The sequence below is a fragment of the Euprymna scolopes genome, chromosome 5, assembly GCF_053919585.1.
Source record: "Euprymna scolopes isolate OS-2025 chromosome 5, ASM5391958v1, whole genome shotgun sequence".
NCBI lineage: Eukaryota > Metazoa > Mollusca > Cephalopoda > Sepiida > Sepiolidae > Euprymna > Euprymna scolopes.
The window spans coordinates 6066210-6091487 of record NC_136486.1 but is presented as its reverse complement, the minus strand read 5'-3'; the positions used below and the strand labels follow the sequence as shown (position 1 = coordinate 6091487).

At 32.3% G+C, this 25278-nt stretch overlaps 1 protein-coding gene and 1 non-coding gene across 2 annotated transcripts in view; both read left to right on the top strand.

Annotated features, from left to right (window-relative positions):
- The window catches only part of LOC145276697 (uncharacterized), a 1014367-nt gene that overhangs the window by 733571 nt on the left and 255518 nt on the right, over positions 1-25278 (top strand). The window lies entirely within an intron of this gene.
- Positions 4021-4094, top strand: Trnan-guu (transfer RNA asparagine (anticodon GUU)). The gene has a single exon. It is a non-coding gene; the product is annotated as a tRNA-Asn (tRNA).

The window sequence follows — 25278 nt, the reverse complement described above, 5'->3', positions numbered from 1 at the left end:
TTTGTCCTGATTACTGAAAAATCACATCTTAAATGTTAAATAGTTTCTCATGCGTAAAACACATTTGTGAAGGAGGTATCTAGAGATTTAAGTCTTACTGTAAGTTTAAATATTTATTATTTTATTATTACTACAAGCAGTGGAAGAGGTTTCTTAAACCAAAATCAAATTAAAAGGATAATGTATGGAATCGGTTTCGGCATCGGAATATAGGCGCAATTTTTTCCGATTCCCGATTTCCGATTCCGATTAATTGTCCTAACACTGAGGTAGTTGCCTGTCTAGCCGCACTGATGAGCTGTGAAACAGCGAAACAGTACTGTATGTGGATGACTATATACACACATATATATATATATATATATATATATATATATATATATGTAGTAATTTATAAAATATATATATATATATATATATATATATATATATATATATATATATATAGTAATTTATAAAATATATATGGCGATTGAGCTACACTGATTATTCGGCGTTTCATCCACTCTAGGACTCCTCAGGCTTATGCGCACTAGCCTGAGAAGTCCTAGAGTGGATGAAACGTCGAATATTCAGTGTAGCTTAATCGCCATATATATTTTATAAATTACTAACTAGCTCTACCTACGTATTGAGCACCTTTGAAGTAAATACTTAAAGTTTACGTATAAATCTATATTTTCGTATATTAATTTTATGAGAGTAAATTAAGTAGTTTATATATATATATATATATATATATATATATATATATATTAAGTAAGTGTAAATTAAGTAGTTATATATATATATAATGTAAATTAAGTAGTTATATATATATATATATATATATGTATATATAAATATATATATATATATATATATATATATATATATAATAGAAACTATATATGTATATATAGAGATTAATAGATAAATGGATAGATAGATATTCCAGGTTCAAAATATCCAAAAGTAAAAACTACTGAATTTCAATGAGGTTGTTGGCAGTGCTCAATAAAAAGACAAGGATTTATTTTATTTAATTTAGGTAAATAAAATTACGATAAGTTGATATAATAAAACTACTGTTTCAGTGAATCAGGCGACAATAAACCTTTGGTTTTACTCGAGGCCAGTCCTTTAATGAAAATAGAAAACTTTGTCCTTTTTTTTTTTTGATGTAGACTAATCAGTAAATTATGCTTCTTCATCAACCAATCAGATCGATTACCATCGTTTTTTGTTTGTTTATATATATATATATATATATATATATATATATATATATATATATATATATATATATACTCGTTTCTGTCTCAATCCAATTTACTTGCAGTTCAATCTTTCCACCTTTTTCTATATTGTTTGCTCAGTTGAACCAAGCGTTGATCTTGACACTCTATGTTTACTTAATTTCATTTGGACGCGGATTCCCTCCCATCTAATGAGATTATCATTTCATTTATTTTCGCATCAGTTGACATTTGGTTTTGTTTTTAAATGTTTAAGTTTTCTTCTTTTTTTTTCTTTACTAATTTTCTAAATGTTATGCGAATAATTTACATTCCCTAATCGTTTCGTCTTGTATTTTTCCTTATTTATACTCTATTTTTAACTTAATATTATTATTATATTATTATAACTTATTATTATACAACGTTGTATAATAACAGCATTGAACGTAAAGTAAAACAGAGCAGTCTAATATCTAATCGTGATGACTAAGCAATACAGAGATATTTCTTTTCTATCCACGAAAGAAATCTGTGAAGCCAATTATGGAAATTAACATCCTACAATCAATTTTATACATTTTTGGCACTTGTACAGTTTAGTCAACACATTAAAAAATGAAAATATCGAAAAAAGCTGATATTGTACGTATCCGTTTGGGACTGAAGATCTCCGAAAAGAATTTAATTTAATTTGATCGAGTAGTTTTTTTGTTTGTTTTTTTACAGCGGAAAAACACGTTCTTATGAGATCGCGTTGAAGTCAGCCATTGTGAAATTTGCTGAAGCTGAACAACATGCCACGGAGAGATAACTCAATGTTTTTATTGTTTTTTTTGGGGTTTTTTTTTTTTACACAGTGGTCACCACTTATAAAGGCCCGGAAGCCACTCAGTGATAAGGGTTATTGCAAGTACATTATGTTAGTGTGGAGATTTGATGAAGTGTTTACTTAAGGGGGCGGTTCATTAGGAATTTGTTAACGTTGGACTTGAAGACATCCAAGTTGTAGTTAGGTGGGAAGCAGGCAGACGGAATAGAGTTCCACAGGCGTGCAGTTCTAAGAAAGAAGCTTTGTTCATGGAATCCATGTTTTGATTAAGACACAGATAAAGAGTGGGGGAAATTTTTCACAGTGGATTCAGCTAAACGGCTGTTTTTCATGAAAGATTGGCGAGGGTGGGACCAGAGACTGGAGTTCAGACGAGCACCTGCCATGGAAATAACGATAAAACAAGGATAGGCTCGCAATGTCTCTTCTGTGGGAGAGAGGTTGCAGGGTAGAGAAAAGGGCATCCCCCACCAAGCCACGAAGTCTATTTTGTACTCTGTCAAGGCAGGATAGGCTGTTTTTAGCAGCTCCTGCCCAGATATGGCAGCAGTATTCCATCCTTTGACGTACTTGGCTTTTATATAGATAGAGAATTGCATCAGTAGTGAGATATCTTCTGGATCGGTAGAAGGATCCCACCATCTTTCCAGCGACCTTGGCAACAGACTTGATGTACGTGTTTCATTTCAGATCCCTCCCCATCTTTAATTCTAGCTTTTCTTCCTAAAAATCGAACATTTTGCTCGGTATCATAACAAATTGTTTTTTCGCTGTAAAAAAAAACTACTTGATAAAATTAAGTGAACTTTTTTTTTTTTGGAGAACTTCGTTTCATAACGGATACGTGAAATATAACCTTTTTTCGATATTTTCATTTTTTAATGTATTGACTAAACTGTACAAGTGCCCATTTTTATAATCACGTCCGACCACTTAAAGTTATTCGTTTTATTGGCAATACAAACCATTGAAATCCAACCCATTCCTCTTCGATGCTAATAACAATTAATTCATTTCCACGATTGCTTTTACTAAATAGCATTGTTAACATTGTTACCATATCAGGTAATACGTTATTCCTAGCTTACTTTTTTGTTCCAGAAAATATTGTAATTCTTTCTATCATATATATTATTCAGACTGATATTCTCTTTTTGAATGCAGTTTGTGACAACGTTTCGGCAGATGTAATATCTGACGTTGAAAGTGTAATTTCGTACAAACGAATCCGAAAATGGTCAGAGATTTCATCGGCTGAAATATTGTGAGAATAATATCTAAGATGGGAAAACTAGTCCAAATAATTCTAAAATTGATAGAATATTTTGATTAAAAACACAAACAAGCTGAGAACATTCGGACTCGACGATTCTAAATCCAAATATGCGCCTCTATTCACTTTAAAACAGCACGCACTTGCGGTAACGCTATACACACCGTGCTATTGTTTCCAGCCATTTTCTGGGATCTTAAAATTGCAAGACGAAATAAAACGTCTTCTTATTTGTTTTGAAGAATAACGATAGAAGCACTGAAAACAGTTTCCAACTACACATTACTATATATATATATATATATATATATATATATATATATATGGGGGGTGTTGGTGTGTGCGTGCGTATATATATATATGCGTGTATATATATATATATATATGTGGGGAGGGGGTGTTGGTGTGTGCGTGCGTATATATATATGCGTGTATATATATATATATATATATATATATATATAGATATAGATATATAACCACATACTTTCACGTATTGTAATTCAATTGGTTAAAATAAAACTTAGCAAAAGACTTTATGTAAGTTACGAGATAAAGGAAACCGCGAGCTTAATTGATAACACGTTGACAAATCTTATCTTGATTCAATAAGTGAATTCAAAAGCAGTTAATCAAACGTCTGGTTTATTGTAGGTCATGCATTAAAATAAATTGTACTGTCGGCTAATGCCAATTCTGCCTTCGTGGCGCAACCGGTTAGCGCGTTCGGCTGTTAACCGAAAGGTTGGTGGTTCGAATCCACCCGGGGGCGGTTGTATTTTTAATTTTTGCTGAAACATTAAAAAAAATGTTGTTCTCATAACCTTACAATAAATATATATATATATATATATATATATATATATATATATGTACTAGCAGCCCGGCTTTGCTCCGGTCCTATGTACTGTTCATTACTTTAAGTTCACATGTATATGTGTATTAAAAAGTTTGCCCATTTCCAGGTAACCTATATAAAAATTTCAAGTGTTTAGACGCAAAATTGGCAGGGGAGTTTGGTAGAGTCTGCAAAGGTCGGCTCGTTCAACGTTAACATCTTGGCAGCAAAAATTTCGCCTAAAAAATCATTCAAATGTGTAAATACCTGTTATGTAAAATGTCAAATGTTTAGAGCTAAAATTGGCTCATTAGTTTGCTAGAGACCTCAAAGGTAAAATCTTTTTAACTTTGACCCTTGGCAGCAAAATTTCGGCCAAAAATAGATTTAAAAACTTGCCGTATGTCTTAATACACATTATGTAAAATTTCAAGTGTTTAGAACCAAATTTGCTGAGTTATTTGGTAGAGACCGCGGAGATCATTTTATTTAAAATTTTTATCCCTTAAAAATTATTGTTTGGGGCTCAAATCAGATTAAAAAGTTTGATCCAAGTCTAAGTTAGCTACATCTAAAATTTCAAGTGTTTAGACCCCAAATTGGCGAAGGAGTTTGGTAGAGTTTGCAAAGGTCAAATCGTTGAACTTTACCTTTTGAAAACAAAATTTCTGGCTTAAAACCGATTAAAAAGATTTCCCAAATCTTAATACCCCTTATGTCAAATCGCGAGTCTGTAGACTGAAATTTAACAGAGTAGTTTGGTAGGGAACTGTACACACACACAGGCACATACATGCGGACGATTTCACTTTTAAAGATATATATATATATATATATATATATATATATATATATATATATAACCAAAGTCACAGGGAGCAAGGTCTGTACTATAGGGAGGGTGAGGAACTCTCTTGATGCCTATTTTCGTCAAACAGTCTGATCTTCTCTGAGCGCCTTTGGGACAAAATTTGCGTAAATCTTTCGTATCTTATATTCCTCGCGAATAATTGCGGGTACAGTTCCCACATCGACATTAAACTGTGCATTTATTGTGTTTATAGATACGACGGTCCTTATTCTTGAAATTCTTTATTTGGCCAATCAACTCTAGTGTTTTGCTTTCTTTACTCCTACCACGCCTCTCATCATTCCTCACAGACGCTATGGTCCAAAAGCAGACTAAAGCATTCCATGATTTTCAGCGGAATTTTTTTCCAAGTTTAAAACATAAACGTATAGAATATCCTTCTTCTAAAGTGTTCTCACGTCTAGATTGCATTTTTTAACTTTACTAGCTGTGACAATCAGGCTTTAGTAGGGTGTATTCCAATTCCTGCTATAGCTGCTCATTTAAACCTGAAATCATAAAAATTGGTCAGTCATTTCATCATACATTTAGCAATAACAATTTTTTAAAGGTACAATAATTTTAAATGTCTGTACAAAAAATTCTGGAAACTTATTGAAGATATTTCGTACAATGCGAACAGACATCATGCAGTTAAACTCTTTATATAATGCCACTGTAGATAAGGTCTCAAATACTAACGGCATATATAAAAGTGACAATATACCTTACTAAGGGTTAATAAGATTAAAAAAGTATGGTTCACCATCGTTGACTTTCTCCATTTGCTTCTCCTATTTTGTTAAATTACACTTATGTACTATTAGCGTGGGATGTTGGCCATGAACGATTGTTTATCTCCAAGAAAAATGTTCCCAAGAGATTCAAATCTATTGCTTTGTCGCCATGGAAAGTGTGTTTTTTTTTGTTTTGTTTTTTTTTTTTTTTTTTTTTTTCTGAAACGTGTACGAAGACGAAAAGCATGAAAAAGATCAAACGAGAAAGACAGAAAGAAGAAATCGATTGAATTCATATCTTGGAATGTCAATATTTACCCAACTTTGTTCTATTCTGGGTATCCATAAAAATATCCAAAACAGCAAATATATCTGTCTGTCTGTCTCTCTTTCTCTCTCTCTCTCTCTCTATATATATATATATATATATATATATATATATATATATATATACTAGCAAAAGTACCAATCGTTGACTGGGTTCAAAAGCAGCCTACACAAAATAGACTCTGATTTATGAAAGTATAATAGGTTATGAAAACGAAGGGTTGTAAAGAGATAGCTTCGAATTTGGGGGTATCAAAACCAAAGCAAAATATAATGAAAGTAAAAATAAAATAGATAAACTCCATAATTTATTATACCATACCTGTTCACACTGAAACACTTATCACAATATTCTCTGGATCTATATTAAAAAACCTTGTTAAACTTTGTGAGATATTTCCATTCTATGGAGGTCAGGTGCGAACGAACACCTCATAATTTTATTATACCATATTTCTTCAAACTGAAACATAATTATCAAAATATACTTACGCAGATAGATATGAAAAGTCTTTATTAAAGTTTGTGCCTATTTCCATTCTATGGAGGCCAGGCGCGAACGCAGACCCCACAATTTTATTACACCATCCCTATTAAAGTAAAAGCATACTTATCAAGTACTATTATGTACATCTATATATAGATGTACATAATAGTACTTGATAAGTATGTTTTTACTTAAATAGGGATGGTGTAAAAAAATTGTGGGGTCTGCGTTCGCGCCTGGCCTCCATAGAATGGAAATAGGCACAAACTTTAATAAAGACTTTTCATATCTATCTGCGCAAGTATATTTTGATAATTATGTAAACGATTTTTTAATTTTTTTTATTTCCATACTTTGTAGACCAGGCACGAACTCATACCCCACAATTTTAATGAACCACCGTTCTGCCAGATCAAACATACCCATTCCTGTGTCTCGATACATCTTCTATCATTATATGTAATCAGCTTTTTTTAAAATAGTCAACCATACAGGAGCCTATTCGTGACCAGACACACACACACACACACACACACACATTCAGCTTTATATTATATTATATATATATATATATATATATATATATATATATAAACGGGCCCCAACTCTAATTAGGCCCCATTTCTTAGTGTTTTGTCCGACTGAAATGAAACTTTGGTCATAACTAGTTTATTATATTCAAAACATCACATCAAAACACTAGGGTCTTTGGCCTTGTTTTCTCCGTTGACTGTAAAATGCTCAGAAAAACAATTGAATGTCCTCTGTTATTTTTTGGGTCACCCTGTATATATATCAGTCTACGTTACGTTTTTTTTTTTACAAGGGTGTCACCACTTATCAAGGCCCAGAGGCCACTCGAGGATAAGGGTTAATAGGTATACATCAGTCATTGTGATTTTAGCATAGTAAACAGTGGGAATTTTGAAACTTGGATTACTTAGGGGGACGATTCAATTAGAACTTGTTCAGATTGGACTTTTTCTTTTTTTTTTCATAGGTATCAACTCATTATCAAGGCCAAGAGGCCACTCAAGGATAAGGGTTAAAGAGTGTACAGTAGAAATTGGACAATATAATAATCATTAGTTATGAAAATTTGGTAAATTTGATAACTTATATGGAACGGCTCATCAAGAACTTATTTACGTTAGACTTGAAGACAACCATATTGTAGTCAGCCGGAAAGCAGGAAAACGAAAGACAATTCCACAGGCGTGCAGTTCTAATAAAAAAGCTTTGTTCATGGAATCTACGTTTAGGTTTAGGAACAGATAAAGAGTGGGGGGAATTATTGATAGTGTTTACAGCTAGACGAGTGTTTCTTGGCAAAGTTTTGCGAGGGGGGACCATAGATTGAAGCTCCGTGGAACACTTTCCATGAAAATAACGATACATCAGAGACAAACTCGCAACATCTCTTCTGTGAGATAGAGGTTGCAAGGAAGAGAAAAGGACATCTCCTACGAGGCTACGAAGTCTATTTTGAACTCTATCAAGGCAGGCCAAGTCCTTTCTAGCAGCTCCTGCCCAGATGTGGCAACAGTATTCAATCCTTTGACGTACCTGGCTCTTATATAGATAGAGAATTCCATCAGCAGTGATATATCTACTGGATCGATAGAAAGATCTCACCATTTTTCCAGCGGCCTTGGCAACAGATTTGATGTACGTGTTCCATTTAAGATCAGGAGTAACGGTCAAGCCCAGAAGCTTGTCAAAGCTTGAGGCCTCCTGAAGACGAGAGCCATTCATTTCAATTGATGCCAGATGTGGATCAGAATGTTGATGATGTAAAGAGAGAAGCTTGGTTTTAGATGCATTAAAAGTAACCAGCCACTCCTTTCCCCATTGTACTACATGCTCAAGATCAGAGGAGAGAGAATTGGAGAGAACTTGATCGTTTACTGTCTTAGATGTGCTACCATAAATGGTAGTGTCGTCAGCATAAATGTCTACAAATGATGTAAGGATGTGATTTGGAAGATCATTAATGTAGATCAGGAAAAGAGTTGGGCCCAGGATATTCTATCTTTTCATGTATCTCATTTAATAATAATATACTATCCCGGTGTTACCTTGGGGATTATAAATAATAATATAATTGACCAGATAAAATATAAAATAAGAATACATTTGCTCTCTCTCTCTCTTTGTCTGTCTCTCTCTCTCTCTCTTTCTCTCTCTCTCTCTCTCTCTCTCTCTCTCTTAATATATGTGTGTATATGTATGTGTGTTTGTGGCTGTAGGTTTATAAATATATATGATATTGTAGACCTGCTTATTTCCACCTAACCAATTATCTTATTTTAAAATATGCTAGCAAGACACTTATTCCGGCGTTGCCCTGGGAAATGTAGACTAATGTAATTAGTGTTATCCTAGGGAAATAGAAAATAATTATAAATTTAATTACAAGTAATTTTAGAGGATAAATGGAAAAAACTCAATCAAAACAGATAAAAAGCTCTATCATGTTAAGTAGGGACTAAACATAAAACTCATTGCACTAAAGAATAAAACAAAGTAAGTGTGTGATAATAATATTCATCATGTTTTTATTGTCAGTATAGGATTAATACTTCTAAACTGAGGCAACTGTTATTATGCTCTCATCGACTGAATATCATATGTGAGCGCAGAAACCCTATTTTCTGTTCGGATATTTTAGTAGTTTTATCTTCATCTGTTCTGTCCGTGGTCAGTGAAGTAAAAAAAAAAAACTTGTAGGCTGATGCAATTCTGAGCTGTTCATAATACCGTACATATTTTTTGTCAACGCAGTAATTCGACATTCTCTTCAAACAATTTGAATAACAAAAATAATATGTTACACGGCTCCAATTCCAATATGTTTCTTGAAATGTTACCACATTTCTAAGACCACGAATCAATTATTGGCATTCAGTGTGGCCATAGTGGAATTCTCTGTGTTGTTTGTGTTTCCTCAGCTATAATGTCTATGGGTAAGGGTAAAAACATTTTAATAATATATTAATATTTAATTTGAAAAAGGAAGAACAAAATAAGTGGATAGTCCTTAATCCGGGGAGTTTCGAAGAAATACTTTCCGTCTCATCAGATGGTAGGAATTAGCAAAACACGGGATCGGATTTTGCTTGCAAAAGTATTTAATGAAACTACAAGTAAGTCATAGATCTTACTTGGTATGTATATATATATATATATATATATATATATATATATATATATATATATATATATATATAAAATAAGAATTACAATTAAATTTACCAAAATGATCCAAGATGGTAAAACTAAAGTATATTATAAATATTAAAGAATTAATATTTATAAAGTAATTTCAACAAGATGATGAACTGCAAGCACTTGTGCCCCCACGACGTAAACACCCTCGACAGACCCGACAAGCTGCAAAATCCCACCCCCACACTGTAGAGATTCCTAGATGTAAAAGATTTTTCTACTCCAGTAGTTTCTTCCCCAGAACCGCTAGACTTTGGAATTCCATTCCAGGTCACTGCTTCCCCAACTGTACTGACATGCATAAGTTCAAGTGCAACGTGAACCAACATCTCGCTGCCCAAATCCCTACATAGTACCCCAGTAGATGTTTCCCCTGATAGTAGCCCCCTACACCAAAGTGGCAATGTGCCTTGTTTGGGGTGAAAATGTAATAAAAAAAAAGATTAATCTACTTACACATTCATATCCTATATGTATATTTACTTATATTTTACTATATGCATTTACTTACACATTACTCGTTTCGTATTTGATTTATATTATAGAAAGTAGAAAGCCATAAAATGATGGGTTTTTTTAGAATAAATTATCTATTTATCTTAAACAATAAAAACAAAATTTGTTTATAAATATCTTTATAAGGAGTTTTTTTTTGCTTTTTTTTTGTTTTTGTAAATCATCTTTCACGTGGAGGTCAGAATTCCTTGTAAATGAAGTTCCGTTGAGATGTTATTCACGGTTAGTTTTTAAAGTTGATGTTTTGTGTCACACATGGCTCGTGTGTTATGTGTTTATAGAAAAGTAATAGCACTTGGAAAAAAATATCGTTTCTTATTTGAATTATATTATAAAAAGGAAAAAGCCAAATAACGCCTTTTTTAGGGTTTTTTTTATTTCTTAATTATCCTAATCACATTGTGATCATGTTCATTTCAATAATATTTTTTCATTACTCAATCTAAAAGGTTCTGATAGAATATTTCCAAAACAATGACAATAATAAACAAACAATAATCATCTACACGTTTTGTTTTGTTGTTTTTTTGTTTTTAGTTTCTTTTTAGTTTTTATCTTATTATTGTTTTTGTCTGTTTAATTTTACTTGACTCCTCCCCCAAAAAGAGATATGAAGGAGTTTGCTTTTTAATGTAGAACTGTTATTAATATTCAAAGAATATTCCCGAAAAAGAAAGACGATGATATAATAAAACAAACAATAATCGTCTACACGTTTTATTTATTTGTCTATCTGTTCAAATTTACTTGACTTCTCACAAAAAACAGAGATCTAAAGAAGTGTTTTTCATGTAGGACTGTTATTAATAATCAAAAAATATATATGTATAATAAGAAGTAATAGCACGAGTTATGTCCCTTGTTTTATATCTCTGTTGAAATGTCTAGTATACAAGCGACTATAAATAGTATTTATGTTTCTACCAACTTTCTATGTTCTATTGTGTCCTACGTTTTCTATTACAATACGTTTTTTATGTGTAGGACGCTATGCACCTTTCAGCAAAGACTCTTTCAATTCTATAGATTGAAGACAAACCGACTTTGTATTCAACTGTTTGTTGGTTATGGTCACCATAATGGCAAATACGGTTATGATTTAGCATTGCACTGATTTTAGAAAAGCTTAATCAATATAAATGATCGGAGATGATTTCGATTAACATTTATCGAGACAGAAAAGAAATTAAGATGTCATAATGTCGATTGGATTGGTGGTTATTCATGGTGTTGGGTCTTTTGTTGAACGTGAAAAGGTGGGTTTTTTTATTTATACGACGCTGAAAAAATACGAACGGTTGGTTAGGTGATGGAAACTATGAATACCATCATTAAAGGAGAGATTCTATATAAAAAGTGGGAATAAGATAAAAAATAAAAGAGAAGATAAATGAAGGTGAAAAAAGGGAGTGTGTAAATGAAGAAAAATGTTTTTAATGATTTATATGAAGGCAAAAAAGGGGACATGAGATGAGAAAGTTTATGAATAGTAAAAGATGGCAGAAAGTAATGAAAATTGGAAAGAAAATAAATCACGGAAGATAAGGAAAATGATGAGGATAGAAATGAAGCAAAAACTACATGAAATGATAAACGACAAAAAATGATAAACAACATAAAATGATAAACGACATATAATAATAAACAACACAAACCAATAAACAACATAAAATAATAAACAACATAAAATAATAAACGACATAAAATAATAAACGACATAAAATAATAAACAACATAAAATAATAAACGACATAAAATAATAAACAACATAAAATAATAAACAACATTAAATAATAAACAACATAAAATAATAAACGACATAAAAAGATAAACAACATAAAATAATAAACGACATAAAATAATAAACGACATAAAATAATAAACAACATAAAATAAAAAACAACATTAAATAATAAACAACATAAAATAATAAACGACATAAAAAGATAAACAACATAAAATAATAAACGACATAAAATAATAAACGACATAAAATAATAAACAACATAAAATAATCAACAACATTAAATGATAAACAACATAAAATAATAAACAACACAAAATAATAAACAACATAAAATAATAAACAACATAAAATAATAAACGACATAAAATAATAAACAACATAAAATAATAAACAACATAAAATAATGAACAACATAAAATAATAAAAAACATAAAATAATAAACAACATAAAATAATGAACAACATAAAATAATAAACAACATAAAATAATAAACAACATAAAATAAAAAACAACATAAAATAATGAACAACATAAAATAATAAACAACATAAAATGATAAACAACATAAAATAATAAACAACATAAAATAATGAACAACATAAAATAATGAACAACATAAAAAATAAACAACATAAAATAATAAACAACATAAAATAATAAACAACATAAAACATTAAACAACATAAAATGATAAACAACATAAAATAATAAACAACATAAAATAATAAACAACATAAAATAATAAAAAAACATGAAACGATAAACAACATAAAATAATAAACAACATAAAATAATAAAAAAAATAAAATAATAAACAACATAAAATAATAAACAACATAAAATAAAAAAAATACATAAAATAATAAACAACGTAAAATAATAAACAACATAAAATAATAAACAACATTAAATAATAAACAACATTAAATAATAAACAACATAAAATAATAAACAACATAAAACAATAAACAACATAAAATGATAAACAACATTAAATAATAAACAACATAAAATAATAAAAAACATAAAATAATAAAAAAACATAAAATAATAAACAACATAAAATAATGAACAACATAAAATAATAAACAACATAAAATAATAAACAACATAAAATAATAAACAACATAAAATAATAAACACCATAAAATAATAAACAACATAAAATAATAAACAACATAAAATAATAAACAACATAAAATGATAAACAACATAAAATAATAAACAACATAAAACATTAAACAACATAAAATGATAAACAACATAAAATAATAAAAAACATGAAATAATAAACATAAAATAATAAAAAACATAAAATGATAAACAACATAAAATAATAAACAACATAAAATAATAAACAACAAAAAATAATTAACAACATAAAATAATAAACAACATAAAATAATAAACAACATAAAATGATAAAAAACATAAAATAATAAACAACATAAAATGATAAACAACATAAAATAATGAACAACATAAAATAATAAACAACATAAAATAATGAACAACATAAAATAATAAACAACATAAAAAATAAACAACATAAAATGATAAACAACATAAAATAATGAACAACATAAAATAATAAACAACATAAAATAATAAACCACATAAAATAATAAACAACATAAAATGATAAAAAAACATAAAATAATAAACAACATAAAATGATAAAAAAACATAAAATGATAAACAACATAAAATAATAAACAACATAAAATGATAAACAACATAAAATAATAAACAACATAAAATAATAAACAACATAAAATAATAAACAACATAAAATGATAAACAACATAAAATAATTAAAAACATAAAATAATAAACAATATAAAATAATAAACAACATAAAATAATAAACATAAAATAATAAACAACATAAAATAATAAACAACATGAAATAATAAACAACATAAAATAATAAAAAACATAAAATGATAAACAACATAAAATAATAAAAAACATAAAATGATAAACAACATAAAATAATAAACAACATAAAATAATAAACAACAAAAAATAATTAACAACATAAAATAATAAACAACATAAAATAATAAACAACATAAAATGATAAAAAACATAAAATAATAAACAACATAAAATGATAAACAACATAAAATAATGAACAACATAAAATAATAAACAACATAAAATAATGAACAACATAAAATAATAAACAACATAAAAAATAAACAACATAAAATGATAAACAACATAAAATAATGAACAACATAAAATAATAAACAACATAAAATAATAAACCACATAAAATAATAAACAACATAAAATGATAAAAAAACATAAAATAATAAACAACATAAAATGATAAAAAAACATAAAATGATAAACAACATAAAATAATAAACAACATAAAATGATAAACAACATAAAATAATAAACAACATAAAATAATAAACAACATAAAATAATAAACAACATAAAATGATAAACAACATAAAATAATTAAAAACATAAAATAATAAACAATATAAAATAATAAACAACATAAAATAATAAACAACATAAAATAATAAACAACATAAAATAATAAACAACATGAAATAATAAACAACATAAAATAATAAAAAACATAAAATGATAAACAACATAAAATAATAAAAAACATAAAATGATAAACAACATAAAATAATAAACAACATAAAATAATGAACAACATAAAATAATAAAAACATAAAATGATAAACAACATAAGATAATACACAACATAAAATAATAAACAACATAAAATGATAAACAACATAAAATAATAAACAACATAAAATGATAAACAACATAAAATAACAAACAACATAAAATAATAAACAACATAAAATAATAAACAACATAAAATGATAAAAAACATAAAATAATAAACGACATAAAATGATAAACAACAATAAATAATAAACGACATAAAATGATAAAGACATAGAGCGCCTAGAATGCCCAAACGATCTGATACTAGCCTGGCTCAACTTTGGTGATCTGACTGGAACCTGTGTCAACGTGATTATGCCGTACAAATGAATATATATATATATATATATATATATATATATATATATATATATATATATATATATATATAGAGAGAGAGAGAGAGAGAGAGAGAGAGAGAGACAGACATAGAAAAAGAAGAAATGGATATGAAAGTGTTCGAAATAGATAGATAATTATTATTGTACATAAAAATATATGAAAAATAATGAACTTAGGTCAAATCAGTCGCAATGAATGCAAAAAAAAATCAGATGAAAACAAAGAAAATCTAAAAAAAAAAGAAAATAATAAACAACAACAATATATGATTTGAACAATGATCTTTACAGTATGTTTTGGATTGTTTGGATTTACGACTTCTGAAGTATATAATTTGCAATTTGTTAGGAATATTAAATTTACTAGATATTGTATTTTTACAACATATTTTGGATTATTTAATTCATAGCATATAGTAGATAATGTAATTTACAGCGTGTTGGCAGATAATTGATTGTAATTCATGCATGTTGGAGAGTATTTAATTTACAAGATATTGTTGATTATATAACACACAGCACATTGACGGTTATATAATTTACTGAATATTGTGTAATTTATGCACGTTGTCGATTATTTAATTTACAGAATGTTGTGGCTGATGTAATTTATTGAATTTGTGGAATTTTCAATTTGAGGCATATTGTGGATTCTTTTACTTTTACGTCATGTTGTGATGAATATTTTTATTTACGGTATGTTGTAAATTGTATAATTTACAGCAACTATAGATTATATTCATTATGTATTGTAGATTATTTAATTTAAGCTTAAAACTTTCGACAGAGGCGACGGATTTTCACGAGATCGATATCGTTTTGAAGCTCAACCCTTCAGACGACAAATATCGAAAGATTAGCTAAAACATTAATTCCTTTACCCTCAACCGAGAACTATTCTACAAGGAGGGGTAACTTTGTTCGTATATATTTTTGAAAGTCATTCCACTCTTTTCGATTGACTAGCCTTAATTTAATCCTTCGCCACTTCCAGTTTGATTATGGACGCAACGGCAAAAACGGTCCATTTTGTTTTTTCCCTGTTCTTTTCCTCGTGTTCAAGCCTGCCTGCCTTTCTAATACTTTTTTTTTTTGCTTAAAGCACACCTCTAAACACTCGGGCAACGCCGGGTACCCAGGCTAGTTTAAGATAAGTCTAACAGAATTTGTTCTTTAAACACTTTCCAGGGACGCAATCGTTGGTTCTGTGTTCTTTAGAAAGTTTGTAAAAAGCTTCGCCTTCGGGTCGGGCTTACGCTGCCTTTCACTTTAGTTAATAGGTCCTCGGTCAATGTAGGGAATACCCTTTATACTGAGACAATTACTTTTTTTATTATTATACTGTCAGGATGCCTCCTTTTTGTGGGGAGCTGGTTTTCATTTGCTTTTGTGTGGAAGCAAATAAGTACCCAGTTTAGTTTAAACAAGGTATGAAAATCCCATCGTCTTGAATTAGACGAATAACACACACTTAGCCTTACTAGGTTTATATGATCTTCTCGATTTAAAATCGAACCCATACTCTATGATGGAAACGGTGAGTCGCTAATATCTTGTTATTACCGTTCAACAAAATGGAAATATCGTGTGTTTTGCAAACCATTCAGCGTTGCTGGAAATCCGCCTTTATGATATAACACGAGTGCCTTCAGGAGATGCGACCCTGTTTTCGGCAAACAGATTAAGCACAGGTAAACACAACAAACTTGAGTCTTACTCCTTCCCCCCTGCCTTTGTCACTTTCAATCTCATCAATTCGGTCCTCTTTTTTATTTTTTCTTGGAAACATTTCTTTTCTATTTCATTTTCATCTACTCGATTAGAGATTCATCACAAAAACGCCCCCCTTTCCATGCCTCTCCTCTTCTCTCCCTCTCGCTTTCTCTCTATCTCTCTATCTATCTATGTCTCCTCTTAACCTATCCTATCTCGTTTGTTTCCCCAATTTTAACGATTACTAAAGTTTGCAATTTTCTATCGTCATACTTTCATTCATTTTTCTGAATTCTAAACCCTTTTATTCTATTTTGTTAAGCAATATTTATTTTATTAAAAACATATAGGCAAACCGGCGTATTTCCTCAATAATGACTAGCCTAAAATATTATTGGATAATAGGAGTCGATTATGATCGATTTAATACTTTATACCCTAGTAATTCTTCATCTCAAACCACTAACCATCTTCATCTCCATCTAACCACTTTAACATCAAACCACTTTAACATGACCCTAAACCTAGTAATTCTTCATCTCAAACTACTAACCATCTTCATCTCCATCTAACCACTTTAACATCTAACCATTTTAACATGACCCTAAACCTAGTAACTTCATTTCAAACTACTAACCATCTTCATCTCCATCTAACCACTTTAACATCTAACCATTTTAACATGACCCTAAACCTAGTAATTCTTCATCTCAAACTACTAACCATCTTCATCTCCATCTAACCACTTTAACATCTAACCATTTTAACATGACCCTAAACCTAGTAATTCTTCATCTCAAACCACTAACCATCTTCATCTCCATCTAACCACTTTAACATCTAACCATTTTAACATGACCCTAAACCTAGTAATTCTTCATCTCAAACCACTAACCATCTTCATCTCCATCTAACCACTTTAACATCTAACCATTTTAACATGACCCTAAACCTAGTAATTCTTCATCTCAAACCACTAACCATCTTCATCTCCATCTAACCACTTTAACATCTAACCATTTTAACATGACCCTAAACCTAGTAATTCTTCATCTAAAACCACTAACCATCTTCATCTCCATCTAACCACTTTAACATCTAACCATTTTAACATGACTCTAAACCTAGTAATTCTTCATCTCAAACTACTAACCATCTTCATCTCCATCTAACCACTTTAACATCTAACCATTTTAACATGACCCTAAACCTAGTAATTCTTCATCTCAAACTACTAACCATCTTCATCTCCATCTAACCACTTTAACATCTAACCATTTTAACATAACCCTAAACCTAGTAATTCTTCATCTCAAACCACTAACCATCTTCATCTCCATCTAACCACTTTAACATCTAACCATTTTAACATGACCCTAAACCTAGTAATTCTTCATCTAAAACTACTAACCATCTTCATCTCCATCTAACCACTTTAACATCTAACCATTTTAACATGACCCTAAACCTAGTAATTCTTCATCTCAAACCACTAACCATCTTCATCTCCATCTAACCACTTTAACATCTAACCATTTTAACATGACCCTAAACCTAGTAATTCTTCATCTCAAACTACTAACCATCTTCATCTCCATCTAACCACTTTAACATCTAACCATTTTAACATGACCCTAAACCTAGTAATTCTTCATCTCAAACCACTAACCATCTTCATCTCCATCTAACCACTTTAACATCTAACCATTTTAACATGACCCTAAACCTAGTAATTCTTCATCTCAAACCACTAACCATCTTCATCTCCATCTAACCACTTTAACATCTAACCATTTTAACATGACTCTAAACCTAGTAATTCTTCATCTCAAACTACTAACCATCTTCATCTCCATCTAACCACTTTAACATCTAACCATTTTAACATGACCCTAAACCTAGTAATTCTTCATCTCAAACTACTAACCATCTTCATCTCCATCTAACCACTTTAACATCTAACCATTTTAACATGACCCTAAACCTAGTAATTCTTCATCTCAAACCACTAACCATCTTCATCTCCATCTAACCACTTTAACATCTAACCATTTTAACATGACCCTAAACCTAGTAATTCTTCATCTCAAACCACTAACCATCTTCATCTCCATCTAACCACTTTAACATCTAACCATTTTAACATGACCCTAAACCTAGTAATTCTTCATCTCAAACCACTAACCATCTTCATCTCCATCTAACCACTTTAACACTAACCATTTTAACATGACCCTAAACCTACTAATTCTTCATCTCAAACCACTAACCATCTTCATCTCCATCTAACCACTTTAACATCTAACCATTTTAACATGACCCTAAACCTAGTAATTCTTCGTCTCAAACCACTAACCATCTTCATCTCCATCTAACCACTTTAACATCTAACCATTTTAACATGACCCTAAACCTAGTAATTCTTCATCTATTCTATGATGCAATGTTTTTTTTTTTTTTTTTTTTTTTTTTTAATTATATTTTCACCCCAAACAAGGCACATTGCCACTTTGGTGTAGGGGGCTACTATCAGGGGAAACATCTACTGGGGCACTATGTAGGGATTAGGGCAGCGAGATGTTGGTTCACGTTGCACTTGAACTTATGCATGTCAGTACAGTTGGGGAAGCAGTGACCTGGAATGGAATTCCAAAGTCTAGCAGTTCTGGGGAAGAAACTACTGGAGTAGAACGATCTTTTACATCTAGGGATCTCTACAGTGTGGGGGTGGGATTTTGCAGCTTGTCGGGTCTGTCGAGGGTGTTCACGTCGTGGGGGCACAAGTGCTTGCAGTTCTTCAGAGCATTCACCATTATAATACTTGTAGAACAGGCAGAGGGATGCAACGTTTCGACGATGGGACAGAGGCTGAAGTTTTGATGCCAGTTTAGGGCCTATCAGATTTGCGACTCTCTTTTGAACCCTGTCAAGGAGAGAGAGACTAGTAGCCGATGCACCGGCCCAAATATGACAGCAATACTCCATACATGGGCGAATAGTGGCCTTATAGAGGTACAGGATACTTTCGGGTGTTAGAAGTTTTCTAGCACGGTAGAGAGAGCCCACCTTCCTCGCAGCGGCCCTGGCAATGCCCTCGATGTAATTGTTCCAGCTCATGTTTCCTGTGAACGTTAGGCCAAGGAGCTTGAAAGACGTACTCTCAGCTAAAGAGTTGTTGGCCATTGCTATAGGTGGTAGAGAAGGTTTCCTGTAATTATTGAATGAAACCAGTTTTGTCTTGGTGGCATTGAACGTTACCATCCATTTTTGTCCCCATTCCACTACTGATTTGAGGTCATCCTCTAGTGTTTCTGCCATTACTTTAGATATATGTTCATTTGTTTTCCTGTCGTGCCTGCTATAGAGTGTGGTGTCATCAGCATATATACCCATCTCAGAGGCAATTTTATCGGGGAGGTCATTTATGAATATCAGGAACAGCAGAGGACCAAGGATAGATCCCTGGGGCACTCCGGCATTTATATTATATTGTTTAGACGTACGACCGTCGAGGACAACCTGGATTTTTCTCTTATCTAAGAAGGATTTAATTATGTTAAGTATTCTACCAGTGATACCGTAAGATCTAATCTTCCTGAGGAGACCCTCATGCCATACCCTGTCAAAAGCCTTAGATATATCTAGAGCTACCGCTCTGCCCTCTCCCGCTTTGTCCAGTGAATGGTATATGCGTTCAGAGATTACAGTGAGGATGTCTGCCGTGGAACGGGCTTGTCTAAATCCATATTGATGGTCGGTCAGAAGTTTAGCATCTGTAAGGTGCTGGACTAGAGCATGGTTAATTAAGATCTCAAATATTTTGGCAAAAAGTGGGAGGAGGCTAATAGGGCGATAATTTAATGGGTCAGTTCTTTCGCCAGAATTCTTGAATACTGGTACCACAGAAGCAGTTTTCCAGCAGCTCGGAAAGCAAGATTCATTAAGGCATTTGTTGTAGAGTTTGGAGAGAACTGGAGCTACTTCGGCTGAGCACTTTTTTAATAGCACAGCAGGGATGAGGTCGGGTCCACATGCTTTGGAAGTGTCAAGGTTTTTTATGATAGCATGCACCTGAGCAGGGGTAATTTCCAGATCGTCTAGCTTGGCGTCTGTCCGCATAGGAAAGTCAGGTAGGGGGTGGTTTAAAGGGTCCAGTGTAGAGTTGGAGGCAAACCGACTGGCAAGCATGTTAGCCTTCTCGGTTGCTGAGCAAAGAACCTCGTGATTGTTGGTTAGTGGGGGAATCGTTGATTGCCCATTATTTACTACACTGTTGTAGATTTTCCAGAAGTCACGAGTTCCTAATTTTTGTGCTTCGATGCGTTTTTTAGTGGTTTCCGTAAATTCCCTCTTAGCTGTCGCTATTTCTTTCTTAACGTTACTTCTAGCTTCTATGTACTTTTGTCTGTTTGAACTGGACTTATGTCGGTTAAACCTTCGGAATGCATGCTGCCTTTGAGCAATGGCAGTTGCGCAAGTCGAAGTAAACCATTGGGGAGAGTGGGGCTTGCTATAGAATTTCCGCATGGGAACATGCGCTTCGATTGCAGTTTTGAACCATTCAGTGGTCTCAGTTGCACACTGTTCAGCAGGAAGAGAAAAAATATTTCCCCATGGGGCGTCTCTGATAAGATCTCTGATAGCTTCCCAGTCAGCCTTTTTATAATATCTGGTTGTTTTGAGCACTGGCTCATCAGTTTTGGGTCTAGAGTTTAGGGCGATTTCAACCATTATTACCGCATGATCAGCGTTCCCAAGTGGGCTGTCGGATTTCGTTACACAATCATCAGGAATTGTGGTCAAAAACAGATCTAATAGTGATGCGTGTTGTTCTTCCTGATCAGGGAAGCGGGTTGGAAAAGTAACAATTTGCGATAGGGAGTGAGATACAGAGAAGCTATGAGTTGCGCTGCCTGCTGCATCTGTATAAGTAGAGAATCCAAGCCAGTTTTTGTGATGGACATTAAAGTCACCAAATACATGTACTTGGGCGCTAGTGTCGAAGGAGAGTGCTGTGTCTATGCTGTCAGATACTTTGTTTATTATGGTGCAGTCTTGGGTCGAAGGAGAGCGGTAGAGAAAGTAAAAGTAGCTAATGTTGTGTTGAATGATTAGTCTAAAGCACATAAAGGCTTGATCATCCGTTTCTAGGTTTGTCTCTCTAGTCAGGGGAAGGGTATTACGAATGTAAACTCCAAGTCCGTGCATATGTCTGTCAGAGTCCTTACGGCAGAGTGGGAGATATCCAGGCATGTTAAAGTAGTTAGAGGGGATGGAGGAGTGTAGGTTAGTCTCACTTAGTGCTAAGATATCCGGGGTATTTGTTAGGAGAAATGCTTCAACATCAGCTAAATTAGTTCTAAGCCCACGGATATTTGTGAATGCAAGCCTCAAGGGAGGAGGCAAGTTGAATTTGTTTGACCCTAAGCCTGGTTTAAGCTTATTTTTAGATTGTACTGTCATCATGTTTTTTAACGAGTTTCAGTTGGGTTAGGGGAAGTCGAACAGGAGGTTATGCAGAATATCACACATGCATCACAAGTAGACCATCAGCTGACCCACCATCAACTAGGACTGTGGCCTCAGGAAAGCCCACCGGGGATGAGTGCAGGGTCCCTTTCCATGCGCGCCATGGCACTGCAAACATCCCGATATTATTCAACTGTTGATGGAGCAGCCGCTCTAAGCGCTACCAAAGAGTTAGGGCTCCTGTACTACCAGTCGGAAACAGCAGCCAGTAACTGTCAATCCGGTACCCTCAACCCATCAGAGGAAGGTCAACCCGATCTAATTGCTCAGGCATATGTGGTACTCAAGCATTCTCAAATGCCCAGCTTTAGGGGTGGGGTGTGTCGGGAGTGGGGGGAAACGGCGTTCATTGCCCTAGACAAGAAACAAGATCTACCAATGGGTGTTTCTGTCGAATCACTGATAGTATCTCTGCGCCTGACTAATAGGCAAAGAAGGAGTGTGGAAGCCGGGCGATAGGCAGGACCTATCTACTCCTTAAGCAATTTTGGTATTGCAAACCGGTAATTTGTTTGAGTCACCAGCTCTAGGAAGGCTGTCATCCAAGACTGAAGAGGCCTCCCTCCTCTTTGGTTTAGTTTCAGAGTTTTCCTTCTCCTAGACGGATGATCTGGGAAGATCTACTGGGTCCGTCACCACTGAGAGGGTTTGCTCCGCGCCTGGGTTCTAATCCAGGTATTTCTGCGACCCCGCGTGGTTAGATAATGTTATTGGGTTAGTTTGTAGAGGTTATATCTGCTAAATAGTTACACTCCTCAAAGTGGATTAGGGATATTGTTATTTCATTGTTACTGGATAAAGGGGTTGAGTAGAGCTCATGCAGTGTAAGCAACTATGATTGTAAGGAGGCTTGTTAGGAGATAGTGTGGTTAGAGGCTTTCATTTTTGTTTATGAATATTTTTTTCTCATTTTTTTTTCCTTTTTTATTTATTTTTTTATTTTATTTTATTTTATTTTTTATTTTTTTTATTTATTTATTTTTTTTTTCCATGTGAGCTAGGGTCTAGTATAATATTTAAGTGTGAGTAGGAGTTAAGAATTGAACTAAGAGTTGTGCCAAAACTATTTTAGATGATATCAGGGCATGAGATGCGAGTGCAATATAGTACGGGTAAAACAGTAAGTTTTGAGTCATGTGTAATTTGATAAATAGATATATGGGCTGGTTTTAGTAGGTGTGAATAAAGTTGGAGGTACAAGGTGAGTTACTATTATTGAGAGAAGATGTTTGTAGCTTTCAAGTAAAAGTTATGGACATTTAGCATAGCAAGGAGCATTGGTTATGGACATTTAGCATAGCAAGGAGCATTGGTTCAGTTTCGTATTAGCGTTGCAAAGATATCTAAGAGGGGACAGTTGTGTAATGCAGTGCGGTGTGCTTTGCTTCCGAGTACATACTTTAGCTGTTTAATCCCAACTGGAATAGGAATGAACTCCAATGCATGTCTAGAGGGTAGAATTGTATAGATGTTTAGTGATGACTAAGCAGTTAGCATGTGAGAGTCAGGGGCTGGAAGTTAAAGATTCCAGTACAAAACGGAGTGAAATGTAGGAGTTAAGTGGCGGTTTGGTGGGAATGAGAATATTGTTAGCCTTCAAAGGATAGGAGTTATTAGTTTACAAGAAACAGATCAAGGATTTAGAGTGGCAGGTAAGTTTTTTTTTTTTTTTTTTTTTTTTTTTTGCGCATGCAGGCTAGACAGAGGTAATCGTCTTGGAGGTAAAATGTATATTGGGATTTCGTAGCTAGCAGTTAGGTGTTTGTTCCAGTTAGAAGAACTAGTTCATGGCGGTCTGAAGTTCCGTATTTTGTATTTATAGGAAGACATTAAGGTACCGTATAGGAGCATAGCATCCACTCAGGAAGAATAGCTCTAGTATCACAGCTAAGATACTGCATATTTAGGTAACGAATAGTGAAAGTTAAATTAGGTGGCACTTTTTTTTTTTTTTTTTTTGCACCTTACCATGGCTGTTACTATTAAGTATTGTACTTAAATAAAGTTCTTCTGTCATCTAAATAAGCTAAAAAGGGATTCCCCCTCCGTATTACTACGTCGATGTGACATGGTAAAAAGAAATTAGTCAGGAAATTGTTTTTAAAATAAGTGAATCAAGAATGGTCAAGATGTCTGAGAGATAAGATAAAATTACATCGAAAAAAAAAAAATAAAAAAAAAAAATAAATAAATAAATAAATAAAAATAATAAATAAATAAATAAAATAAAAGGGTTAGATTTGTTTGGTTTAAAAAGAGGAATGAATAAAATATAAAATAAGATAAAGTGTGCAAAGAAAATACAAAAAATGTACTTAGCTAAAAATTAGGTCTTCGGTGTAGCGGCACATATCTCTTCGACCACCATGCAATTGACGCTAAGGAAATACTGACCTCGCTAAGCCAGGTCAATTGGAGTAGGGGGGGCACACCTTACATTTGGTCGTTAGTGAGAACTTTCCCTTCTTTAAGGGGAAGGAAAGGAAGAATACCAATATTCTGCTTATATATTTTGAATAGATTCTGAAAACTTCGTCACGTTTAGATTTTATAACAGTAACTTGGCCAGGCATGAATTAAATTAAAAACTGGGCAAATTAGGCTGAAAAGAAATAGAAGCAAATAGGCAATCTGAAATCAAGACAATTTCTTGTCTGAGATATTTACCAGTAAAGAAAGTCCGTGCGTCTTTTTTTCGCCTACGACTCATTTTTAGGCACAGTTAATAATTCGGGTGTTTATATGTCAAGCGGTCGACTTCATATTTAAATTAGTCTATTTCAATGAGAGTAGATTATGCATAAAAAGGAAAAAAGTTCTTCTGTCATCTAAATAAGCTAAAAAGGGATTCCCCCTCCGTATTACTACGTCGATGTGACATGGTAAAAAGAAATTAGTCAGGAAATTGTTTTTAAAATAAGTGAATCAAGAAT